Here is a 24,906-nt window from a genome sequence, read left to right as displayed (position 1 = left end):
AAGAGTAAGTATACACAGGGGCCTGGGCAGCTCAGTCGATTGAGCATGCAACTTCCGCTCAGGTAGTGATCTCACACCTCGTGGGTTTGAGCCCAGCCTCAGGCTCAGTGCTGACAGCTCAGAGCGTGGAGCCTGCTTCAGATTCTGTGTTTCCCTTTCTCTCTGCCCCTCCCCTGCTCGTGCTCTGTCTCTGTCTCTCAAAAATAAACATTAAAAAAAAATTTTTTTTAAGTGTACTAGGCCAGATCATCAGGGTTTGAAGTCCTGCTTCTGTGCTTCCTTGCCATGCGCCCCTGGATAAACGATGTAACCACTTTGTGCCTCAGTTTCTTCTTCCGTAAAAAGTGTCTACCATAGGGTTTGGTGTGAGTTAATGACTTCATACACAGAAAACAGTGAGTTAATACCTGGATGTAGTAATTTCTCAGTAATTAGTAATTATTGCTATTGTTATTCTCCTAAATCGGTCAGTTTTGCTCTCTAACCTGTTTTTAAAGGGATATTTCTTAAAAGCTGCTTTTTTTCTGTAAAAAAAAAAAAATCTAATAGGCATTGTGCTTGTAGATGTATGAAGCATCCTTTGAATTTTCTATATTCTTTCCCTGTAAATATTATTGTAGAAAATATAACATGTAGGAAATGTAATTTAACTTAAGCAATTTCAGCCCATGGCATGTGCTTGCTTTTCATTTTGTTACCTCATCATCCTACTCAAATGTTAATATTCTAGATGTTTAGTTTCATGATGGTTCAGTTTAACTGAAAGGGGAGGAACTTCTGCTCTGGATTTGGAATTTGGAGAGTACATGCATTCTTGGGTTGGCTAATGGGATCCTAAGAACATTAACTACTCCCAGTGACCAAAGTGAGAGTTGTTAAAAACAACAACAACAACAACAAAAACCCATACTCGCCCGTTTTAACTTTCATGTATTCTCTCCACTGGCCAGTTAGCTTTTCTTGTGACATGACCTCAGTTCCCGTCCTGAGAAGAAAACCACACGCAGAAACAAATCATGCTCACAGTTACTAGGTGTAGTAGGCAGAATTCGGGGATGGCCCCAAGGCGCCCATGCACTGGTATATGCACCCTGAAAAATCTGTAGTACTAGGATTACGTCACTCCTGTGATTCAGTTATGTTGCATAGCACAGTTGGCTTTAAGAGTGAGAGCTTATCCTTGGTGGGCTTGCCCTAATCAGGAAAGCCCTTATAAAGGACTGAAGAAGATTCAAAGAGAAGTATTCCACACAAGGAAGGTTCTTCGTCTCTGGCTTTGAAGATGGTGGGGGTGATGCGGCAGGGAGTATAGGTGGCATCTAGGACCTGACAGTGGCCCCCTGCTGATAGCAAGGAAACATAAGTCCTCAGTCCTGTGGCTCCAAGGAAGTAAAATTAGCCAACAACCTGACTGAGCTTGGAAACAGATTGTACCTCAGCCTCCAGAAAGGAAGCCTGGAAGACACCTTGATTTTAGCCTTGTGAGACACTGAGTGGAGAACCCAGCAACCGCGCCAGACTTCTGACCTTTAGGACTAAGAGCCAGTAAATGTGTGTTGTTTAAAGCCATGAAGTTTGTGGCAGTTTGTAATGCGATCATAGAAAACCAATACATAGGGGAAACTAGGGGAAAGAATGTAGGTGGATCATTGCAAAACCATTACCATTATTTAGGGGGCAAAAAATCCCCCAAACACCTCATGATCTCCTACAGAGAGCCCTCAGTTACACATTTTAAAGCTGATTAGCCACAGTAAATGACAGATACAGAAGCTCTAAGTTTCCTGGGCCAAGTTTAGAGCCGTTTCTCAAACTGGCAGTTGGAGACCCAGCGAGGGGCAAAGGGATGGCTGAACTGCTCTCGGGCAGGATGTTGACTGAATAGTGGTACAGGGTGAATATGCAGAGCAGGGAGGTGGAATCCTCTTCACTCCATGCTTATAAATGTTTCTGACTACGTCTTTAATTTAGGGCTCACTAACTTGGAGAGGGCGAACAGGAAGGCGTAGGAGAGGGGGCTGTCTGGGTGGCAGTGATGGGGCAGCTGGGGGGCTGTGGGGAACTAGAAGGTGATCATTTAAATATGTATGTAGCCAGATAAGGCCCATGGAAGCCTCTCCAGTATAGCCTGGTGGGGAGAGAGTACATGTCGGGCAGACAGAATCGGAGGGTGTGAACTCAGGACCTGGAGTTTTGTTTTTGTCCACTGGCCTATCTTCACAGCTGGGAACAGGGTCTGGCACACAGTGAGTGCTCCATTAATGTTTGTTGAGTGACTGAAGAGACAAACATATTAATACAATATGCAGAAATAGCAAATGTGATTGCATTGGTGAGAAATGCTTCTAAAATCCAGTTACTTTTAGTGTTGTGACATGGTACCACTCTGGGCTATCCTTTTGGCCTGCTGTTTACCTTTCTTAACCTACAGCTCCATTTGAGGACTGTTTTGGAAGTCATTAACTATTGAAGAAGACCAAGCCAGTGTTGAGCGCTTCTGGCTGGCTGGCACTGCCCCAGGTACCTGGTGTGTGTTTCTTCTCCTTTTATCCTGACCCAGACTTCCAAGGTGGGTCTTAGTATGACCTGCCTTTGACAGAGGGGGAGACGGTTTCAGAGAGGCAAGGTCCGTTGCTCAAGACCACATGGCCGGTAAAGGTTGCCCTCAGCTTTATCTGATTGTCAGGCCCCTGCTATTGCTTGCTACTCCGAGCGTGTTCTGCAACCAGCATTGGCATCACCTGACAGCCTGTTAGGGCTGCAGAATCTCTGGTCCCACCTTAGACCTATCCCAGACAGAATCTGCATTTCATTCAGATATGTGGGTGGTTTGTATCCATATGAATGTCTTGGAAAGGGCATTAAATGCCAGTCCTTCTGTGTTCAATATATAGATGTGCAGAAACAGGCCGGGCGTTGTCACCCTCAAATACTGGGTTCTAAACTCGGGTTATTCATGGGCCACTTGTATGGATTTGGCCAAATTTTTCACCTGAATTTGTTACTCTTTTCCATATAGATGTATTTGCTTAAAAAGAAAATATAATTGGCAGCAAACAAACCCCACAACTATATGGCAATATAGTAATATTACTGTAGTAAATAGCTGTGAAACTGTATTTATAGTAATATACTTATGTTCGATAGAAAAATGACATTTTCTTTTTTTTTTATTTTTTTAACGTTTTTTTTATTTTTGAGACAGAGAGAGACAGAGCATGAACGGGGGAGGGTCAGAGAGAGGGAGACACAGAATCTGAAACAGGCTCCAGGCTCTGAGCTGTCAGCACAGAGCCCGACACGGGGCTCGACCTCACGGACCGTGAGATCATGACCTGAGCCGAAGTCGGACGCTTAACCGACCAAGCCACCCAGGCACCCCGAAAAATGATATTTTCCATAAAGAGAAGATAAGTCTTAATATACGTGCAGTTGTACATTAGCTCTCCATGTACCATTGTAAGTTAACTGTATTTTACATGTAAGCTACGCCATTAATAATAAACTGTAATCTATTGTAAGATATTTCTCTATGGACCCTTAATGGCAATGTGTTTTGTGTTACGACACACTGCTGTGATAGATTGTGAAAAATGGCCACAAAGTCTTCCCTTCCCTGCACCTATGCCCTTGTTATGTGCAGTGTCCCACTAATGGGTGAGACTTTCTCCATCCTTTATAGCTGGGCTTGACTGTGTGACTAGCTTTGCCCAAAGCCACCGTTAGTGCATATGACGCAGCAGAGGCTAGCGTGTTGGGTTCTGACCTCTTGCCATTCTTGCAACTTGAGATCACTATGTGAACCAAAATAGTTACATGTTTTAAGCAACAAAGGTTTGAGGTGGTTTGTGATGCTGTACGCTTGCTGACGTGAGTATTCTCAAACGCTGTTTACAAAACAATTTCCATGTTTGAGAGCAGATCAAAGAGCAATGATTCTGTTTTGATTCAGTCTTGCCAAGTTATTCTTCATTTGAAAACAAAATCCTGATATTGAATGTCTCGGAAAGGGCATTAAATGCCAGTCCTTCTGTGTTCAATATATAGATATATAAAAACAGGCCTGGCATTGTCACCCTCAAATACTTGCACATTTTTATCCCCATCTACTGAGAAATCAAAACTTGACCCTCGGCTACAGCTTCCCTGTTGCTTTGAAATAAGACTCTAATGCTAATAAGTCTAAATTCTGTGGCCTGTCATTACTGGTGGTTTGCAGTAAGATGTTGGTGCTTTGTTATGGTTTGGAAGTAGTTCTGTGCATGTGCTTCTCTTTGGTGAGAGTGAAATGCAATTGTGTTTCCCATCACAAGGTATCAGTGGAGAACTGTGATAGCAAATCTTGTAGAAGTGTAAATATTCACCACTTACTGGGTTTCCTTGAGCAGTGTGAAGAAGTGTTCTGTCGTTTTTGAAAGAAGCCAACAAGTATTCATGGGTAGACTCACTGAAATGCAGTCTTTAAAAAGACAGCTTTAATGAAATACAATTTACGTACCATAAAGTTCACCCATTAAAATGTACGATTGGATTTTTTTTTTTTTTTTTTTTTTTGTATATTTAGAGTTGTGCAACCACTACCATGGTGTAATGTAAGAACACTTGGATTGCTTGTGTCCAGGAGCATTGACTGTCTTCCCTGCCCCTTCAGTCCTACGCAACCGCCAATCTGTCTTCTATGGATTTGCCTAGAATAGGATATTTCATATACACAGAATCCTACAACATGTGGTCTTTTGTAACTGGCTTCTCTCATTTAGTATAATGCTTTCTAAAGTTTATCCATGATATGTATGTATGATATGTATGTATGTATGATATGATATGTATCCCTGTTGCATTCTTTTACTGCTGAATAACATTCTGTTGTATTCCATCTGCATTTTGTGTATCCATTGATCAGTAAATGGGCTTTGGGATTGTTTCTACTTTTTGGCCATTATGGATAATGCTGCTATGAAAAAGTACATGTAATCTTTTTATATGGACATATGTTTTTATTACTCTTGGGTACCGGCCTAGGGTGGAGTTACTGGGCCATATGGTAATTTTATGTTTAACCATTTGAAGAACTGCTAAACTACTTTCAAAAGTGGCTACACCATTTTATTCCCGCAAGTAATGTACAAGCATTCTGATTTTTCCGAATTCTCATTAATGCTTGTAATCTGTCTTCCAATTATAATTATCCTAGTGGGGGTGAAGTAATAGCTTATTGTGGTTTTTAACTTGGATTTTTCTGATGATTTATGTATTTGTGTATCTTTTTTTGAGAGATATCTATTTAGATCACTTACCATTTCTAAATTGAGTTTTTTGTCTTTTTATTGTTGATTTGAAATAGTTCTTAACATACTCTGGATACAAGTCCTGTATTAGATAAGTGATTTGCAAAAATCTTTTCCCATTGTGTGGGTTGTCTTTTCACTTTTTTGAGAGTAATCTTTTAAGCACAAAAGTTTTTAATTTGATGAAGTCAAATATTTTCTTTCATTGTTTGTGTTTTTGGTCCCAGATCTGTGAAACTGTTGCCTAACCCAAGGTCACAAAGATTTACTCCTGTATTATATTTACTCCTTAGTTTTGTAGTTTGGGTTCTGATATTTACATGTGTGATCCATTTTGAGCTGATTTTTGTGTATAATGTGAGGTAGGGATCCACCTTCATTCCTTTGCATGTAGATGTCCAGTTGTCCCAGCACCATTTGTTGAGGAAATGGAATGGAAATGGAATAATGCTGCCACCCTTATTGAATGAAAACCAGCTTTTGTTTACCAGCACCAATAGGTTTCTAATATTTGGGAATTTTGTCTATTTATTAGGTTTCTTTCTGTGTTACAGAAGAATAGACCAAAAGCATATGCAAAGACACACATAAACACAGACATCCAGAGACTTTTTTTTTTTTAATTTTTTTTTCAACGTTTTTTATTTATTTTTGGGACAGAGAGAGAGAAAGCATGAACGGGGGAGGGGCAGAGAGAGAGGGAGACACAGAATCGGAAACAGGCTCCAGGCTCCGAGCCATCAGCCCAGAGCCCGACGCGGGGCTCGAACTCACGGACCGCGAGATCGTGACCTGGCTGAAGTCGGACGCTTAACCGACTGCGCCACCCAGGCGCCCCGACATCCAGAGACTTCTACACACACAGTCTCTCTTTTACCAAGGACTCATTTGTACTCTTTAACACCTGGAGTAATAATGTTAGAATGAAAAAGGCGGTAAGTTGAGGCCTTGATTCATATATGACTACGACACTAAGTCAATTATAAAAGTTCATCTGCCATATGCCAATAGCTAGTTCATGACAAACTGTTTAGACCATTTCACTCCTTTGTGGGTAAGTATTTCATCACTGACTTCCTCAAATGTTGCAGTATCCTAGCCACGCACAGAATTAGAAAGGTGTATGGAACGATGGGTTGTCCCTAGGGAATTAGAGAAGGCAGAGGAAAAACACATCTTGTCTTTAAGTCTTTTGTTACAGAAGGACTTGGGTGGCAAGTAGTTTCTCAAAATGAGGAGCATGGTACAGCAGGGTCCTTAATGAGTGTTTCTGGAACTCTGCTTTGTTTCATAGTCCCAAGAGGCATAACATAGTTATGTAGTTGAAGTTCCTGGCTATCGGCAGGCCACCTAATTATTCACCTGTTCAATGAAGATTTCCTGAGCACACTAATATGCTAGACACTGAGCAAGGTGCTAGGGATAGCTGTGATGGTTTTCAATACTTTCTTACAATACTTCATTACAAATAAATTTAATATGAAAACAGGGTGCGTGCCATGGAGGAGGCAGTTCCATAGAGGCTAAATATGTGTCAAGGTGCCTGGGGTTGAATGCCAGCTCTGTGTGATTTCTGAAGAGTCATTTCTGAGTTTTCTCTCCTATAAAATGTGAATAATCACAGTATATACATTTTAGAGTGTTTATGTGGATTATATATGATATAATTCATGCCTAGAGCCTGGGTCAGAGTAAATATTTGCTAAATCAATAAACAAATGCACATGATACTAGATATTCTCTATTTCTGTATTTTTAAAATGGAATATTTTGTTCTTCTAGAAAATTTGGGATGAATTAGATTGTTTTTCACTTTCAATTATAAAAGTAACAGGTTTCGTGGTAAAATAGCACACAATGGTAAAATGTTAGGTTAAAATGCAAAGGTCCTTTTTTTTTTTTCCTCTTATGTCCTTCAGCACCAGTTCTCCTGGAACAGCTACACTCAAGTTTCTTGTTATCCCTCCAGATACATTCTCTGCGTCTAATAGGATTTACACATAGGTTAGCGAGGTTTGTTTTAACACATTGGGGTCATAGTACACATATTACTCAACTACTTGAGTTTTTAAAAATTAATACTGTGACCTGATTTTTTTAAATCTGTACATATAGATCCAACTGTTTTTTTTTTAATGTGTTTTTATTTTTAGTTTTGGGGGGGCGGGGGGTGTAGATACAGAGGATCTGAAGTGGGCTCTGTGCTGACAGCAACAAGCCCGATATGGGACTTGATCTTCTGAACCCTGAGATCATGACCTGAACCAAAGTCGGGAGTCCAACCAACTCAGCCACCCAGGTGCCCTGCTTCTTTCTTTTTAATGGCATATAGTCTTGCATCATGGATGAACCATCCTACCTAGAACCTTACTGTAGACATCTCTATACATCGATGATGACTTTCTCAGTAACACAGTTCACATCTTACAGATGTCATTTTCCCATGTTTCAATTGCCAGTTTTCTTTAAAAAAAATTTTTTTTAATGTTTATTTTTGAGAGGCAGAGACAAGGAATGAGTGGGGAGGGGCATAGAGAGAGGGAGAGACAGAGCATGAGTCAGGGAGGGGGCAGGGAGAGGGAGACAGAGAATCTAAACCAGGCACCAGGCTCCAAGCTCTCAGCATAGAGCCCAACGCAGGGTTTGAACTCATGAACCACAAGATCACGAGCTGAGCTGAAGTCGGATGCTTAACTGACTGAGCCACTCCGGTGCCCCTCAATTGCCAAATTTTCCACCTCTGCTCCTCCCAAATGCGAATGGATTTGCTTTTAACTTCTGTGTACTTCTGATACCACGTGGAACTTCCCACCCCTCCCAACCCCACGTTGGAAAGATCTCAAAACCTAAATTTCCACCAAACCAGAAATCTAATGTCAAATCCAGAATCTACATCACCAACTTGTTAACAAAGACAACAAAAAACATGTAGCAAAAATATACTTTTTGTAGAAAGATGCAAATCCGTTATAAATCGTAGGTGTTCAACACTGTTCTTCATTGAAGTGGCAAACTTTTTCTTACAGTTCATCTCAGGACGTTTGACTGTTAATCAGGAAAAGATTTATATTCTAAAAGATCTTAGATGGCCTTGTTCAACTGTTCCTTAATTATCACGATAAGAGGTTGAACAGTAGATCAGCACAGCGAAGAGGATCTATAAACCCTGTAGGCTGGCGTAGCGGTAACATTTCTGATTTGATGACTGTGCGTCTTTGTTCATTTGGAAAGTAATGTCACTAATGTATTAATGTGCCTTTCTGATGTGTGTGTGTGTGTTTAATATTACAGATTCTGATTTTGAAGTGCACAAAGCTGTTCCTTACATGAGAATCCTAAAGGTTCCTCTCATTGATTTTTCACTGCTCTGTGTCTGCTTGCTTCACAGAGGACGGCGCTGTGAGTTGAACTAAGTGGACATCACCTGCAGTCCCTTCCACATCTGCCTGGTGAGTATTCTGCATGCTGTGGTAGAGTTTCTAGTTGTGGGGTTCTAGAACTTAGCATCTGTAAGGTGAATCCCCCTTCATTTATACCGACGTCCACCCTGAAGTGCCCCTCAAAACTGATTGACAGCTACTTTCCTTCGTGCAATGGAGCATCCGTCCCCCGGAATTTTCCAGATTCCAGTTCATTCATTCCACCAACCTAGGGCACTTCACCCTTCACTAGCTTTTCTCCTCGCTGTCTGTGGTAGTATTGCCTGCATTCAGTGAGCCATTAGATATCATTTAAGTTCCTTTTCTCTGCAGTTATTTCTGAGGGAAAATGTAGGACTTGTATTCAGACCTATGCAGATAATGTTTAGGAAGATTCCCACGAATGTGGAAAAAAATCACAATTACGCGCATTGTCAGCTAGAATCCACCATCCATTCTGTGGGAACTACCTGTGGAAATGACAGAAATAAATTCTCCCAGTGCCTCTCTAAAGTTCCATTTTATAAATCTCTAAAGAAATGCTGAAATGGGGGCCAGTAATAGCTCTATGTGGCCAATTATTTTTATTTATAAACAAGAAGTTGCCAATGCTTTATTCTAGAGCCAGGATCTTGATGAATATGAGTTTTTTTCTGACTTCTTAATCAAATTCCTATTTTTTATAACTTCTGTAGGAACTTATATAGGACTTTTTGTAGAGAGTCCTGTTATAAGGGAAACGCTTGGACTATGTATCATTTCTTCAACAGGCAAGAAGTCATTTTATAGTGATGCATGATAAAAAATAACCAGCAACTTCACTGTTCATCCTGAGAGGTGAACCCCAGCTTACAGGCATTTTAAATCAATGTTACTTTTTTCACCACGTTGCAAGTCCTGTCACAGACTCTGTTACCTTCCAGCAGGGTCTGTGGCTGATTTTTTTCCAGCCTTTCTGTGAGGGGAGAGAAGAATCACACTTCTCTAAGTGATCAGTATTTAATGGTGACACAAGACTATCAAGAGAGTAGATTTATTATTGAGTGTCTCTACCTATTTTTAGTTGAGTGCACTGTGTTTTACTGCTTCCCATGGATGATTCATAAACTATGTTTTAGCAGGAAAACCAGAGTTGGGGTAGGGGTTTCTAAATAATTCTCTAGGGATTTTAAATCAGGATAGGCATGCCATCTGCTTTTTAGCCTTTATTACATTCTTTTTGGACTGTTTGCTTTTGCTGTGCAATAGTTGTTATTCTTAAATAAGAGATCATTTTCATCGGCTTATTATAAATGAATTATGTGTGTGGTGAAAATAAACACTTGATTCAGAAGTTTAAAAACATAGCTTAGAAGTTGTTTGTTAAACATTTTAAGTTCCAAGAAGAAGTTTTTCCATATGAAGTGGTATAAATGCCAGGCACTGGATTTTACAAAGACTTTGGATGGACTCGGGGCCCAAGACAGCTAATAGAGTATGTGGGCTCTTTTTCCATTCCCTCTTCAAATAGGACCTGATTGGACCCAGTGCCCCACATGTCACCAGGTGGTGGTTACCCTTACTTTAGTCTTGCCTTCCTCCCAAAGAGAGAATTTATTTTCCTCCATCCTCTATTTAAAAAGCTCGGGGCGCCTGGGTGGCTCAGTCGGTTAAGCGGCCGACTTCGGCTCAGGTCATGATCTCGCGGTCTGTGAGTTCGAGCCCCGCTTTGGGCTCTGTGCTGACAGCTCAGAGCCTGGAGCCTGTTTCAGATTCTGTGTCTCCCTCTCTCTGACCCTCCCCCATTCATGCTCTGTCTCTTTCTGTCTCAAAAATAAATAAACGTTAAAGAAAATTAAAAAAATAAATAAAATAAAAATAAAAAAGCTCAACTGTAGCAACATTCAGTTGTTGAGTATCTTGTATTATGAGGCATTTCATTTTCACATTGAATTGAAATCTTGTTCTTTTATAATGTCTTCCCATATTCAAAATTGGAAACCTCTAAACCTGGGAGCTGGAAGTCTTCTGGTTTTATCTTGAACACCTGCTTTCTCTGTGATTCCCATCATGAGTACCTATGACTGTACATTAGTTCTAAGCATTTGTGTTAAGCCTGTTGCTCGCACCATAGGTATTCAGAATGTATTTTAATTCCTGTAATGGTACAAAGTGTATATTCTTATTTATGTCCCATTCAACTTGGCTTTTTAGCAGTGTTAGGCTTAAATTCCTAAAATAGAAAATATTTACATAGAGAGCAAAATGACTATTTTTGGATTATTCTTGCCATTATATTTCTAGCTTCAAGATGACTCTTGGTAAAGAGGAATTTATAAGTCAAACCAAAGGTGGTCTTCAAATATCATGGAAAGAAAGAAAACAACCCTTGATACCTTCTTTCCTGCAGTATTGAAATTTGGAAGATTTACCTTGCTTTCTGAATGATTTTAAATTGTTTTTTTATTAAATATTGATTATATACAGAATGTACACTGTTATTGTCAGGTATGAAGCTCCCCAAACTTTAACGTTGACTTCTCTTTCCTTTTGCCTGTACTTTGGAGCCTTCTAGGCTGTCCTAATGTGTCTTGCAGCTGGAGGTATAGGCATAGATATATAGTGACAGCCGTATGTTTATATGTATGGTACCAGCTATTAAGATCTTTTACTTATTTATTTATTTATTTTTATTTATTTTATTTTTTAATTAATTAATTAATTTATTAGATCTAAGACCTGTGTTCTAGGGTTGCTGCAGTGCTCTTCGGGAACAAAGATGATTCTTCGTAAATTGTGGATAGTGCAGTTATTTTAAAATCTTAAGTATTATACATAGAAGCTCTTATTTGTGGTACAACAAGAATCTGGTTTCATGTTTTCTTAGAGCCCATTCATGCATGACAAGAGTCTGGCTGAGCTCCCCAGAAGCAGACTTGAGATGAGGGATTTTTGCACGAGTGTCTTATTAAGGGAGTGCTCCCAGGAGAAACAAGTGAGTTGGAGAGGGACAGGGAAGAAAGAAGCAGGGGGATTTTTCCGAGCAAAGTCCCTGCCTCAGCCGTGATCCTGGAGGAGCTCTGGAGCATACTTGCTCCTGAGAACCACTTCCTTCTGCCCCAGAGCAAGGGGCCAAGCTTTCCCATCCTTGCAGCAACCATTGGCTATGGACTGGTTTGGGGGGAGGCTGTGAATTTGAGAGCATTTGGGGTCTTTGCATCTGCTGAGGAAGCAGCTCCAATAGTTAAGGGATATTCCTCTTAAGAAATCTGCAAGTGCTGGGGTACCTGTGTGGCTCAGTTGGTTAAGCCCCCAACTTTGGCTCAGGTCATGATCTCATGGTTTGTGGGTTCCAGCCCCACATCTGACTGTGCTCCTGCTTCAGATTCTGTGTCTCTTCTCTTTCTGCTCCTCCCCCACTTGCACGGGTGCACACATACACACTCTCTCTCAAAAATTAAAAAAAATTGCAAGTGTCATCTCTTAGAAGCAAAGCACATACAAGCCAGGAGATGGGCACACAGGACAGCTAAAAGGGACCCAGTGGTGACAGGACATGGGAGTGTCTGTTCTACCTAGCAGCAGCCATGTCATTCCTTCACTCCTACAGACCTACTTGTCATCCCTTAGACTTTCAGCCATATATTTCCTGGTACAAGTTTTCTGCATTTCGAGAAGCACCTTAAATTCACTTTCTTCCCCAGGGAAGTTAATAAGCTACTGCTTCAAATATTTTTAAGTCTGAAAGAGATTGCAGTGCAGAGAGATACCTAGGTAATTTGCAGTGAGTAAAATTTCTACATATATTTGACTTAAAAAAATAATAAAATCTGAAATCTCAAAGCTTTCCTTAGATGCATGTCAGCTTGAATAATGATTTCAGTGCCCTGAACCGGGAGGCAAGGATATTGTCTGATTGTATGATTGTAACTTATTCTTGCTAGCAGCATTTCTGAGCATACACACTAATTGTTATTTTTCATTCTCTCTTAACTATCCTTTTTAATTGTATTCCTTAATATTTCACCTTTGCCTTTAAGATTATTTTTTTCTATGGAGTTTTTAGGGAAATATATATGGTGTTTCCTTGGGTACCTTTAATTCAGTAGAGCAAAAAAGTGTGATCCAATAGAAATATGTGAGCAGCATATGCGATTCCAATTTTTCTTGTGGCCTCATTAAAAAAGTAAAAAGGAATTGGTTGTTATAGCAGCCTGAGCTGGAGGCTGGAAAGTTCAGGATCACAGCTGAAATTAATTTTAATAATCTATTTAGCCTAGTACATCCTAATTATTATTTTAACATTTAATTAATATAAACAGTATTGAGGTTTTACATTTCTTTCATCTGGTGTATATTTTGTACTTAAATCTCAGTTCAGACCAGCCATATTTCAAGTCCTCAGAAGCCACATTTGGCTAGTGGCACTGAGCAACTTCAGAATGTTCTAGAAAAACTCTGGTAACAGGCTGACTTCCTTTGAGATAAGACTTTGTTAGGGCTCCTGAATCGCCCTGGTAACCCTGTTCAATAAAGAAATGAGGCAGTACTGTTTTCCAGAGAAAGTGAGCTGACTTTCCCTTAATGAGCCAATGTCCTATAGCCGTGGATTATGGTTAAAACAATTGGGTTTGGCAGGTAAGCTGTCACTAATAACTTGCAGGAGTGTGGAATTCTAGTATCACTTTTTAGAGGAAAAAGGATCATGAATGAACAGTAGTATGTGGAAGGATTCTAAAGAGGAAAGGATGGAGTCTTGGGTAATGGAAAGATGTGTATATGTACATAATGTGTGTTAGGGAAGAAGGTTCTAAAAAATTTGGGGTACTTGCATGGAAACCGATGAGGCTGGAGTACTAAATACACAGTAAGAATGGAAGGTAGTGGCTAGATTGTGACCCAGTTCAAAACTTACATTTTCCAGTGTATGGAGTAAGGTATCTGATGATGCAGTTTATATGCTGGGGTCTGTTTTAGTTATTTATTGTTGTGTAAGAAATCACTTCAGAATGTAGTGGCTTGAAACAGCAGCACTCACTCACTTCTGTGGGTCAGGGGTTTGGGTGGGTTCTGTTGTGCACTTCTGGCTTGGGGTCACTCCAGCGGTTGTATTCAGATGGGCTCTGAAGCTGAAAGAGCAAGAGGCTGGAGTAGCTGATGGCTGACTTGCCCCCCTCTCTCTCAATATAGATTCAGGATTTCTCCAGATGGTCTTTCTTCACGGGCAGCTGTGGGCCTTCTCACAGCATGGCGGCTTCAGGGCAGCCAGAAGGCTTGCGTGGGCTCTGGCAAGATGATTCCAGCTGACAAGCTGGAAGCAGCATCACTTTATGACTTGACCTTGGAAGTCATGCTGCATCATTTCCGTCATATTATTTGGTTATAGGTGAATCACAAACTTGCCCAGTTTTAAGGGGGAGGAGACTTAAAAGCCCACCTCTCAGTGGAAGGAGTGTTAAAGTCCCATTGTGTGAAGAGAATGTTAGAAATACCATCTGCCACAGGGACCCTCTCCTACTATACTATACACATCTCGACCTCTTTGCCATGATCTGGGAATGCTCTAGGATGAACAGACCACTCATTACTGGGCACGTTTCTGCACCGTGGCTCTCTCCCTTTCCCTTCCCTGGTCAGCTAGACTGGGCTGCCCTTAAGAAGACTCTAAAGTCTTCTGCTTAGGCAATGAATGGCCAGCTGGCCATTTCATGGATTGGGCTTTTCACATGTAGCTCATGAGAATGCTGCTGTTGAAGTCATTATGACATTAAAATTGTTTCTTTGTGTCATTTCCCAAAAACCCCTGAGTGGTCATGACAGCAAGAACTTCTCCCCTCAGTGTTAGACACCCATTTTGAGTTGGGCATACAGAGGCTTTTCCAGATGTGAAATATGGATTTTCTCCCTGCCAAATGTAAATATTTTCTTTGTTTGGTTTGTTTCTGTAAAAGGGAGGGGAAAAAAATAAATTCAGTAGAGCTCCCCAGTCTTTGTACATTTTTGTGCTATATCAACAAAATGGCAAAAGCCCAGTGGAAATGGCTGCATTTAAAAACTCCTTACCTACTTTTCTGAAATGAAAACAGGAGCAAGGCATCTGGTCTGCTGTCCTCAGGTGGGAAAGGGCAACTTACTGAGGCCTGAGGACTAAAATAAACCCTCCCAGGAGAGGAACCAGCTTGTGACCTTGGGCCATAACCACCTCACAGATCAACTGCTTCATTTCTTGCTGTATTTTGTGGCCCCTGTTGGGGGTGGGGGCGGATTCAGTGTCACAAAAGCAGGAGGAGAGCAGTTGGAAGAGGACCCCGGTGGCTCGGTTGGTGAAAATGCTAACAGGATCTGCTGACCCTTCTTCCTGTGTGGCCAGAGGACCTGCGGTTTAACAGTGAGCATTCAGGTAGCTGGGAGAAGGCAGTACTCAGAAAAAGTTAGCAGCAAGAAGCTCCTGTGATGGTAGTGGTGTTCCTACTCCTTGAGTAATGATATAGCAGTCTAGAATTTGGGTAGGTGCAGCCCATTTTTTCATCGGAGATATGTCAAAGAGTCCCTGCAGGACTGATAGAAAAATAGAAGTCAAACCTACATCCCTAAGCAATTAGAAGTTTACTTGTTCCTGGTGACCTCTGTACTTTCTCACCTGGGTGGACACATGGTGGTGTTGGAGTCAGAATGGGAACTCTGAAACCTGGGGCCTTGGTTTTCCCATCTGGAAAACGAGCAAGCAGACTGTTGCCCGATTCATGGGTTTTGGAAGTCTTTATGGGAGATGATCCTGTAAGCTCTCCTGAGGACGAGATGGTGCGTGTATGGGACCTGTCTTATACTCCGTATGTTCTTTGTGTTTTCCTTTCCTGTGGATGTTGCTGAGGCTTCAGACTGGTTGCTAGTTAACTGGCTGGCCTCTTTCTGCGCCTCTGTAGCCCTATGCTCTTTGTTCAGTACAAAAGTAAAGGAATAAACAGTCTGCAAAGGACCAGCCTTGAGGAACTCAGATACCATTTTGTCCTTACTTTAAGGACCTCCTACCCAGGGGTGCTGTGCCCTCTGGCACTCTACAAAGTGACTTTTCTGTGGATTCCAGACTATGCACAGATGCTGATCTTCTGTGAGGAAGACCATCCCTATATTGAACCATCTTCTTTTCATGTGTTGACAGTATTTCTGCTGCTTCCTCCATCCACATTTGCCAATACCACTGTCTCTTCTGGTGCTCCTTTCTGCCATCCTCAGGGGCTTCGGTCTTAAAGACCTGGCTACTTTGCCTCTCTTGTCATCGTCGTCTTCTTTCTTCTTCTTTCTTCTTCTTTCTTCTTCTTTCTTCTTCTTTCTTCTCCTCCTCCTCCTCCTTCCCCTCTTCCTCCTCCCCCTCCTCCTCCTCCTTCTCCCCCTCCTCCCCCTCCTCCTCCTCATTCTCCCCCTCCTCCTCCTCCTCCCCCTCCCCCTCCTCCTCCTCCCTCTCCTCCTCCTTCTCCTTTTCCTCTTCCTCTTCCTCCTAAATGAAATTCACACAACCAAAATTAACCATTTGAAAGGGAACAATCCTTTGTCCTTTAGTGCATTCACAGTCTTGTGCAACTACCACCACCTTTATCTAGTTCCAAGATATTTTCATCACCCCCCCAAAAAATTCCACAGTCATTAAACAGTTGCTCCCCACTTTCCCCTTCCTCAGTGCCTGGCAACCACCATTCTGCTATTGGATATTTCACATGAATGGGATCATATATGAGACCTTTTATGTCTGGCTTTTTTTCCACTGGATGCAATGTTTTAAAAATTCACCTGTGTTATATTACATATGTCGGTACGTCGTTCCTTGTCATAGCTGAACAATAACATCTGTTGTATGTGTGTACCATAACTTGTTCATTCATCCATTAATGGGCAATTGGGCTGTTTTCATCTTTGGCTATTGTGAATAGTGCTGCTTTGCACATGTGTGTATGTATTTGAGTCCTTTCAGTTGCTTTGGGTATCAAATGGAATTTCTGAGTCCTGTTTTAATTCTGAATTTAATGTTTTGAAGAATTATAACACTCTTCTGTACAGTAGCTGTGCCATTTTGCATTCCCACCAGCAATGTAAGAGAGTTATGATTTCTCCACGTCCTCGCCAACACCTATTTTCCTTTTCTTTTTATTACAGCCATCTTAGTGGGTGTGGAATTATACCACATGTGGTTTTGATTTGCATTCCCTGATGACTAATCATGAGCATCTTTTCATGAGGTGGTTGGCTATTTGTTTACCTTCTTTGGGGATTTGTTCAAGTCCTTTACCCATTTTTTAAGTAGGTTGATTGCCCTTTGATAAAAGTTCTTTATACGTGGTTCATATCAGATCTATGGCTTACAGATACTCTCTCCCATTCTGTAGGTTGTCTTTTTACTTTCTTGACAGTGTCTTTTGATGCGCAGATTTTTTTTTTTAATTTTGATGAGGTTGAATTCACTTTTTTGTTGTTGCTCTTGCTCTCGTTGTATATAAGAATCCATCACCAAATTCAAGATTATGAAGATTTACTCCTATGTTTTCTTCAGAGAATTTTGTGGTTTAAAGCTATTATAACCATGTCGTTGATCCATTTTGAGTGAATATTTTTTAATGTCAAGTCAGGGTCCAACCTCATTCTTGTACATGTGGATATCCAGTTGTCTTGGCACTGTTTATTGAAGAAACTGTTTTTTATCCATTGAAAGATCTTGGCATTCTTTTTTTTTTTTTTTTAATTTTTACTTACTTTAAAAATGTTAATTTCAGTAGAGTTAACATCCAGTGTTCTATTAGTTTTGGGTGTATAATACAGTAATTAAACAATTCCATACATTACTCACTGCTCATTACCATAAGTGTACTCTTTTTTTTTTTTTTAAACATTTTTTTTTTCAACGTTTATTTATTTTTGGGACAGAGAGAGACAGAGCATGAACGGGGATGGGGCAGAGAGAGAGGGAGACACAGAATCAGAAACAGGCTCCAGGCTCCGAGCCATCAGCCCAGAGCCCGACGCGGGGCTCGAACTCACGGACCGCGAGCTCGTGACCTGGCTGAAGTCGGACGCTTAACCGACTGCGCCACCCAGGCGCCCCCCATAAGTGTACTCTTAATCACCATCACCTCTTTCACGCATCCCCCCACCCACCTCCGAATGGTAACTATCAGTTTGTTCTTTGTAGTTAAGTGTCTGTTTTTTGGTTTGTCTCTCTTTTTTCTTTGTTCATTTGTTTTGTTTCTTTAATTCCACATGTGAGTGAAATCATACGGCATTCTTGACAATCAGTTGGCTGTGATGTGTGAATTTATTTATTGAGTCTCAAGAGTTTATTTATTGAGTCTATTGTTCTGTATGCCTATTCTTATGCCAGTATCACATTGTTGGGATTTCTGTGTCCTTGTTGTTGTCAGTTTTGAAATCACGAAGTGTGAGTCTTTCAGCCTTTTTTTTCCCCCAATGTTGTTTTGTCCACTCAGGACTCCTCCTCCTCTTTTATTACTGTTTTGACCTGTAGTGATTCTTGAATTGTGGTACTGCACCTCAGGACAAAGGAGCAACCCAGTGAATAGTCATGTATTTGCATGGGTGGTTATTATAGGCCTGGTAGAATCCAAAGGCTTTTCTTGCTTAAGATCATTCCTTAGGAACATTGACAAGAGCTGCATTGGTGGTATTCAAAGCAAACCCAGTATGCAGGCTATTGGGTTAAAGGGGCTCATTAGAATTCTAAGGGGCCCTTTGGAAAAAAGCAAATGTACAACCTCCTGTTTGCTGTGATAACTAGATACTGTTTTCTGGTTTGTGCATATGTTCAGTTGTATTAGTAATGGTCTTCAATTATATAAACAATTAAAAAAAAAAAAAAAAAACCTCTCCTATAAAGGAAAACTCTGACCTAGGCATCAAAATCATGAAGAAGTCAGAAGGTAGAAAGAATGAGGAGGTGGGAGAGTGATTTTGTGACTCTACCGGGATCAGTTGCTGGGGTGACTCACATTTGTTTCCAGTGTGTTTGACCTCTGGTCCATTCCTTTGAGAATATGTGGGATTTTCCTTTTGGAAATAAGTCTTATCTGTGAATCCTCGGCAACTGCTTTTTAAGCATTTCCAGATGGCCCTCAAAGTCCTCATCTAATAGAAGCTGAGAGATTGCTCCTGGAGGGGGTCGGGGTGGGTGCTGGAGAAATCAGCTTTAACCCCTAGACACTCCACACTAGGTAACTATGAGAAACAGAGATGTGTTTTCTGTTTGATCCTCATTAGAATAAGAGTTTGGAAGCAGACTGCATTGTGTGTGGGTTATATACATGTATGTGTATTAATAAAATCATTTAAAGCACTGAGTGGAAAACCCAAATAAGTGTGCAGGAACAAGTATAGACTAATAAAACAAGGTAGCAAGAAAGGGATTTTGGGCAAAAGACCCAGGCCATCTGAGAGAGTGTGGGGGGTAACTTCTTTCCCAAAAAGTGATGGGCTTATTTTTTGTACTTTATTTGGTAGCTTTAGTATGCATTAAAAATCTTTTTACAATAATTCTTTGTGTTTAAGATTTTCATTGAAGCTTAAGAAAGGAATTATAAGAGTGACTACAAGGGGAAAAAATGGGAAACTTCACATCCCTCCCCCCACCCCCAGACCGTGTTATTAGTCATCCAGGGCACTCATAACAAAATGTCACTGCCTGGGTAGCTTAAACAACAAAAATTTATTGTCTCACAATTCTAGAGGCTAGAAGGTATCATCAGGAGTGGTTTCTCCTGAGGCTTTTGTTTTTGGCCTGCAGATGGCCACCATCTTGCTGTATCTTCACATGGACTTTTCTCCATACTTGCACATCCTTGGTGTCTGTGTCCACGTTTCCTCTCTCTAGAAGAGCACCAGCCAGATTGGATTAGGTAAGCTTACCCTAATGACCACATTCCAGTTGAATCACCTCTTTGAAGGCCCTGTCTCCAAATCCAATCACATTCTTAGGTAATTGGCAGTTAATGCTTCAACATAAGAATTTTTGAGGAGACACTGTTCAGCGCATTACAGGCAGTGTAGGTAAAGGCAGGCATAGGTTAAGTAGGACGCCAGAACTTCGTGACTCAGGGCCATGAGGGATAAGGAAAAGTTGTGGGAGTAAAGTCTATGCACTGCTAATGGGAAAGAAGCTATTTCCCTTAGTGATCAGTGTGTCACTTAGCCTTTGCTGTAACAGACTACTACTCCCCCCCCCCCCCCCCCCGCCAAATGTAGTGGCTTAAACCAATGACCATTTATTTAACTCACAACTGAGTAGATTGGCAATGTCAACTGGCCTTGGCAGGGAAGTTCTACTGATCTCCATTGGGCTCACTTAAGAATCTGTGGTCAACTTCTGGGTATACTGAGGATTGGCTGGTTTAAGATGGCATTAGCTGGAATGGCTCATTTCTCCTCCTTTGGCTCTTGCCTTCCAGCAGGCTGACTTGGGCTTGTTCACACGGCAGTAGCAAAGTACATGGAGCGAGAGCAAGGGGGAGAGAGTGAGTGTGTGCAAAAACACCCCAATTATTTCTGCCACATTCTGTTCACCAAGGCAAGTCACAGTCTAGCCCAGATTGAAGAGGTGGGGAAGTAGACCCTTTCAGGTGAATGGCTCTTGGACTAGGATTATCTGACTGTAAAAGTTCTGTGGCCTCTTTTACTTTATATTCATAATACACTTGGCCTGTTCTCACAAATCATTAAATAACAATCTGGAAAGGAATTGCAAGTGCATTTATTTATGAGTGAGCAGTAATTCTTCCCGATTTGGGATAAATAGTTTAATCAGAACATTTATTTCAACCATGGGTATCTGTCTTTCCTGCATGGCTTGGTCTAGACAAATCACTGGGAGAGATCCTAATTGGGAGAATGCTAAGTGAGAGCTCAGTTTTCTTCCCTTATGCTACTTAGAATATTGAATACTCTGGAAATAAGGTAGTCTAGTGGAAACCTTCAGCTTTTTCTCATGGATACCAGCCTCATGAAACTGGAGCAGGAGAAATGGGATCTCTGAGGTCTTCTGTAGGGAGGATATTGAGCAAATTCAATTCTAACGCCTTATATGGGAGAATATGATTCATATAAACTCTCTTAGAAGAGAGTTATTTCCAGGGCGCCTGGGTGGCTCAGTCGGTTGAGCATTCGACTTCAGCTCAGGTCATGATCTCCCAGTTCTTGAGTTCAAGCCCCATGTCAGGTTCTGTGCTGACAGCTCAGAACCTGGAGCCTGCTTCAGATTCTGTGTCTTCCTCTCTCTCTCTGACCCTCTCCCCACTCGTTCTCTCTCTCCACCCCCCTCTCAAAAATAAACATTAAAAAAAAAAGTTCCTTCTCGCCAGATTTACTAGTCATACCCACATGGGGGTCTGTTAAGGGAACCCTCCCCAATTCACTCAGTATCTCATATTAAAAAAACAAAAGCAATGCTGTGTGTAACAGTTGTTCCTTACAGGCTGTATGTAACAGCCTCCCGTTGTGGGGTGACTCCAGCACGCTGAACTTTCATGGAGATCGAGAACACGTGAGCATCTTGCAGAGAAAGGAAAACTGATGTGTAGGGTCTGAAAGTTCCAATATTAAAATGTAAATCTGGAAAGCAAAAAGAAACCTATTTTTAGTGCATTTCCACAGAAAAATCATTTGGCAGATTCTTAGAAAGTTATTCACTTACAGTATGACTCCTTCAATTTCACTCCTAGGTTTCCTTCCCAAGAGAATGAAAACTTCTGTTCTTACAAATACTTGTAAATGAATGTTCATAACAGCTTTAGTCATAACACCAAAAGTTGGAAAGAACCAAATATCCAGCAACAGGTGATGGATAAACATATTATGATGTATGCATACAATGGAATACTGCCTAGCAGTGAAAAAGGACCAAGTTATTGGTGCAAACCATAACTGGGGTGAACCTCAAAAACACCCTGTTGGGTGAAAGATATGATATGTAAAACGGTACATATGCTGTTATTTATAGGATATTCTAGACCAGAAAAATCTGTAGTGACAGAAAGCAGGTTGGTGTTTGTGGCTGGTGTGTATATAGGGAAGGGTGTGGGGGTGGGGATATCAGGGGGGCCTGAAGGAACTTTTGGGTTGATATAAAAGCTTCCAGTATCTTGGTTGTGGTACTGGTGACATGGGTGCATTTGATTATATATAACCTTTACCTCAATCAATTTAGCTCTCCTAGAGGAGTTACTCCTGTTTCTCATACAATAGATCTATAGTAGGGCTATGTGAGATTTTTATGATCATTAAGAGGGGACATAGGTTTGTAGAAGCTAATACTAGATGAGGCTTATTTGTTAGGCTCATTTTTCTCTAAATTGTACGTTGTTGGAAAGACTAAGCAAGAACAAGCCCATTGTAGACCTGGCTCAAGTGACTAAGCCAACATCTTTTTAATTAAGACCAAATTTGGGAAATTCTTTAATTGAATTGGGGACACTTCACTTATATAGCTGAACTATGGGAGGGACAGCTGGGTAAAGTTAACAGATCATTTTCAATATTTGATATAGCACAAAGGAGTAAAGATTGGGTTTATGGTTCATAGATAATATACTCACATCAATCAAATCTTATTCTTTGAAAAATCAGAGTGTTTTAATAGTAGGTGTATGTTGTATGTGTACTATCCAAGTTCTGGAGGGGACAAAAGTACGTAAGAACAGGAGAAAAATAGTCCCTTAAAATTATTTGGAAGTGTCCAATCCAGTCATGCAGAACTGGCTGCTAAGATCCTGTTTTGGCCTGTTCTCTCTCTGATTGTTTAAAAGATAAAGCTGTGAGGAAAATGTTTGTCATGTGTTTATTTAGATTCAATAGTTGGATGTAACTTAGTAAGAGCAACTTGTTTTCTTTTAGCATCAAAGGGTTTATTAATTCACAGATGTCATTCATGCCCCAGAGTGCTAGAGACAGTGATTTATGTTGTCAAAGGCTGGTAATGCTAAAATGAAAGCAGATTTTGTTTTGCTTCTTAGCCAAATTACAGTCTGCTTGGAGTGACTAAAATGTATCTCATTTTTGTTTTGTTTGGGTAATTCAGAAATGAGTTTCAGATTTTGTCTTTTTAATGTTTTAATAGTAAATGATAATGATGCTGACTCAGAAAAAACTATAGTTCCTTCTTCATTAGTGTTTTCTGAATGGTCTTTTTATTTTTGTATTTTGTGTCTATGATTTATTCATTCAGCAAATATTTATCTAGTGTCTACAGTGTACCAGCACCAAACACTTAGAAGAAAGCAGTGAACAACACCTGTCCCTGATCTTACAGAGGGCTATTTTCTAGTAGAGGGAAGTAGATAATAAGGGAATAAACAGTGGGGCACCTGGGTGGCTCATTTGGTTAAGCATCTGACTCTTGATTTCGGCTCAGGTCATGATCCCATGATTTGTGACTTTGAGCCCCCATGTCAGGGTCTGCACTGGCAGCGTGGAGCCTGCTCCGGATTGTCTGTCTCCCTCTCCGTCTGTTTAATTATTTTAAATAAATAAACATTAAATAAGTGAACAAATGAAAGGGCAGGCAAATTTCATATAGTGATAAGCATCAAGAAAATAAAATGAGATTGTATGATAGAGGCTGACTTAGGGTGGGGTACATGATTCATTTGGACTTACAGACAAGGATTCATTTGGGTTTATGGTATGAAATTTACTCATACGGGGAAGACTAGAGGAAAAATATGGGTTTTATTTTGAAAAAATCAAGTGTTCTGCTTTAAACTTTAACATGCTCCATATTGGAGTGGAAATGTCAAGCAAGTCATTGGATATAGGAGTCTGGAGCAATTGGATGTATGAGAGTTAGAGACGGAAAGGTGAGTGAAGAACATAGATGGCATTTGGAGCTCTGGGACCATCTGAGATCACCTAGGAAGAGAGAATATAGAGAGAAGAGCCCTGGGTCACCGAAATGTGTGAAGGTTAAGCAGAGCAAAAGAGGTCATTATTGAGAACAAGTGGCTGGTGAGCACAAGAATAAATAGAGTATGGAATTGCTGTCACTAAGAGAAGAGAATGTTTCAAGGAAAGAGTGGCTAATTGGGTCAAAGCTGTTGAGATGGCTGATGAGGACAGAAAAAAGCCCATTGAATTTCACAATAGGGAGGTCACTGAGGATGTTGACAGGAGGTGAGAATTCTCATTGGAGTGGTCTGAGGAAAGAGAGAGGGGTGAGGAACCGAAGTTGGTTTATGTTGACATATTTAAGAAGTTGAGTTTGAGTCAATATTATCATTGAGAAGGGGTGCAGGGAGGGGAGATTAGAGGTTTTGAGGAGAGTGTATTCTAAGAGAGTAGAAGAGTAAACACGCTAAAGAAAGCGTTAGACAATCTTTTAGTGTTCATTTAAGGGTCTTGATCTTAAGTTGAAAGCGAAGATTGATCAGTGTTGCTGTGCCTTTTTCTCCACCTAAGTTCAACTCCATGACCACAGTTGCTTGGTAGACCAAGAATTTGCTGTAACCATGTTGGGGAATTGGCAAAGGGAGTATGATGGAGGGAAAGTTGGGAGGTGGGGGAAGAAAGAGTAAGTAAGATATGATAGGCAGTGGGGTTTGGGGTGGGTAAGAAAGGAGAGAGGCGTGAGAACTGTGATCGGTAATGAAAGAGTGATAGAGTCCTTGAGTCACAGGTCTCCATGAGATTGGGAATTGTTGGGCTTGAGAATTATAACTGTAGAGCAGATTACCAATGATTGTACAGGGGAAGGGGTACTTGCATGTGATTTTTATAAGGTCAGCCAAATGCTTATGAGCATGGGTGACTGCAATTGGGTGGATAAAGATACCATTGGATGAAACAAAGATACCTTTGGAGGTTAGCAAGTCAAGCATCTTGACTTCACCGTTGCTTCTGTTAAGCCATAAATGATAAAATACATTGATGCCGATTTTATAGAAAAAATATAACAGCGTCTAAGACCCCCTTGACTGCAATATTGATGTAAATGTACTGTATTTATATAGACCAGACTTCTTCTCCCTTTAGTGGAAAATGTGACTTCCAATAGCCAACGAACTATACATATTAGAGTCTCGGGAATCCAGGAGAACAGTTTTCCAATTCTGTTTTCGAAAATCCCTGGGAATACCAGGAAGGGCTTAACAACTGATCCCGAGGGTTACACAGAACCACTTGTCCATGGCTGGCCAATTTCCCAGCTATAGAGGCAGGTTGTTGGGCAGATAATC

The 24,906-nt window shown here is 40.8% G+C and overlaps 1 protein-coding gene across 14 annotated transcripts in view; it reads left to right on the top strand.

Annotated features, from left to right (window-relative positions):
* PLCB4 (phospholipase C beta 4) overlaps positions 1-24,906 on the top strand; it is a 422,070-nt gene that overhangs the window by 160,838 nt on the left and 236,326 nt on the right. For all 14 annotated transcript variants that reach the window (XM_086701713.1, XM_086701708.1, XM_086701702.1 and 11 more), the window contains one exon: positions 8,677-8,737. The gene's annotated coding sequence lies outside the window, so the exon portion shown is untranslated. The remainder of the gene's footprint in view (positions 1-8,676; positions 8,738-24,906) is intronic.

The sequence above is a fragment of the Puma concolor genome, chromosome A3, assembly GCF_028749965.1.
Source record: "Puma concolor isolate L17-30 chromosome A3, mPumCon1.1.hap2, whole genome shotgun sequence".
Taxonomy (NCBI): domain Eukaryota; kingdom Metazoa; phylum Chordata; class Mammalia; order Carnivora; family Felidae; genus Puma; species Puma concolor.
The sequence above is the reverse complement of the archived record's forward strand: the minus strand, read 5'-3'. Positions and strand labels throughout refer to the sequence as shown.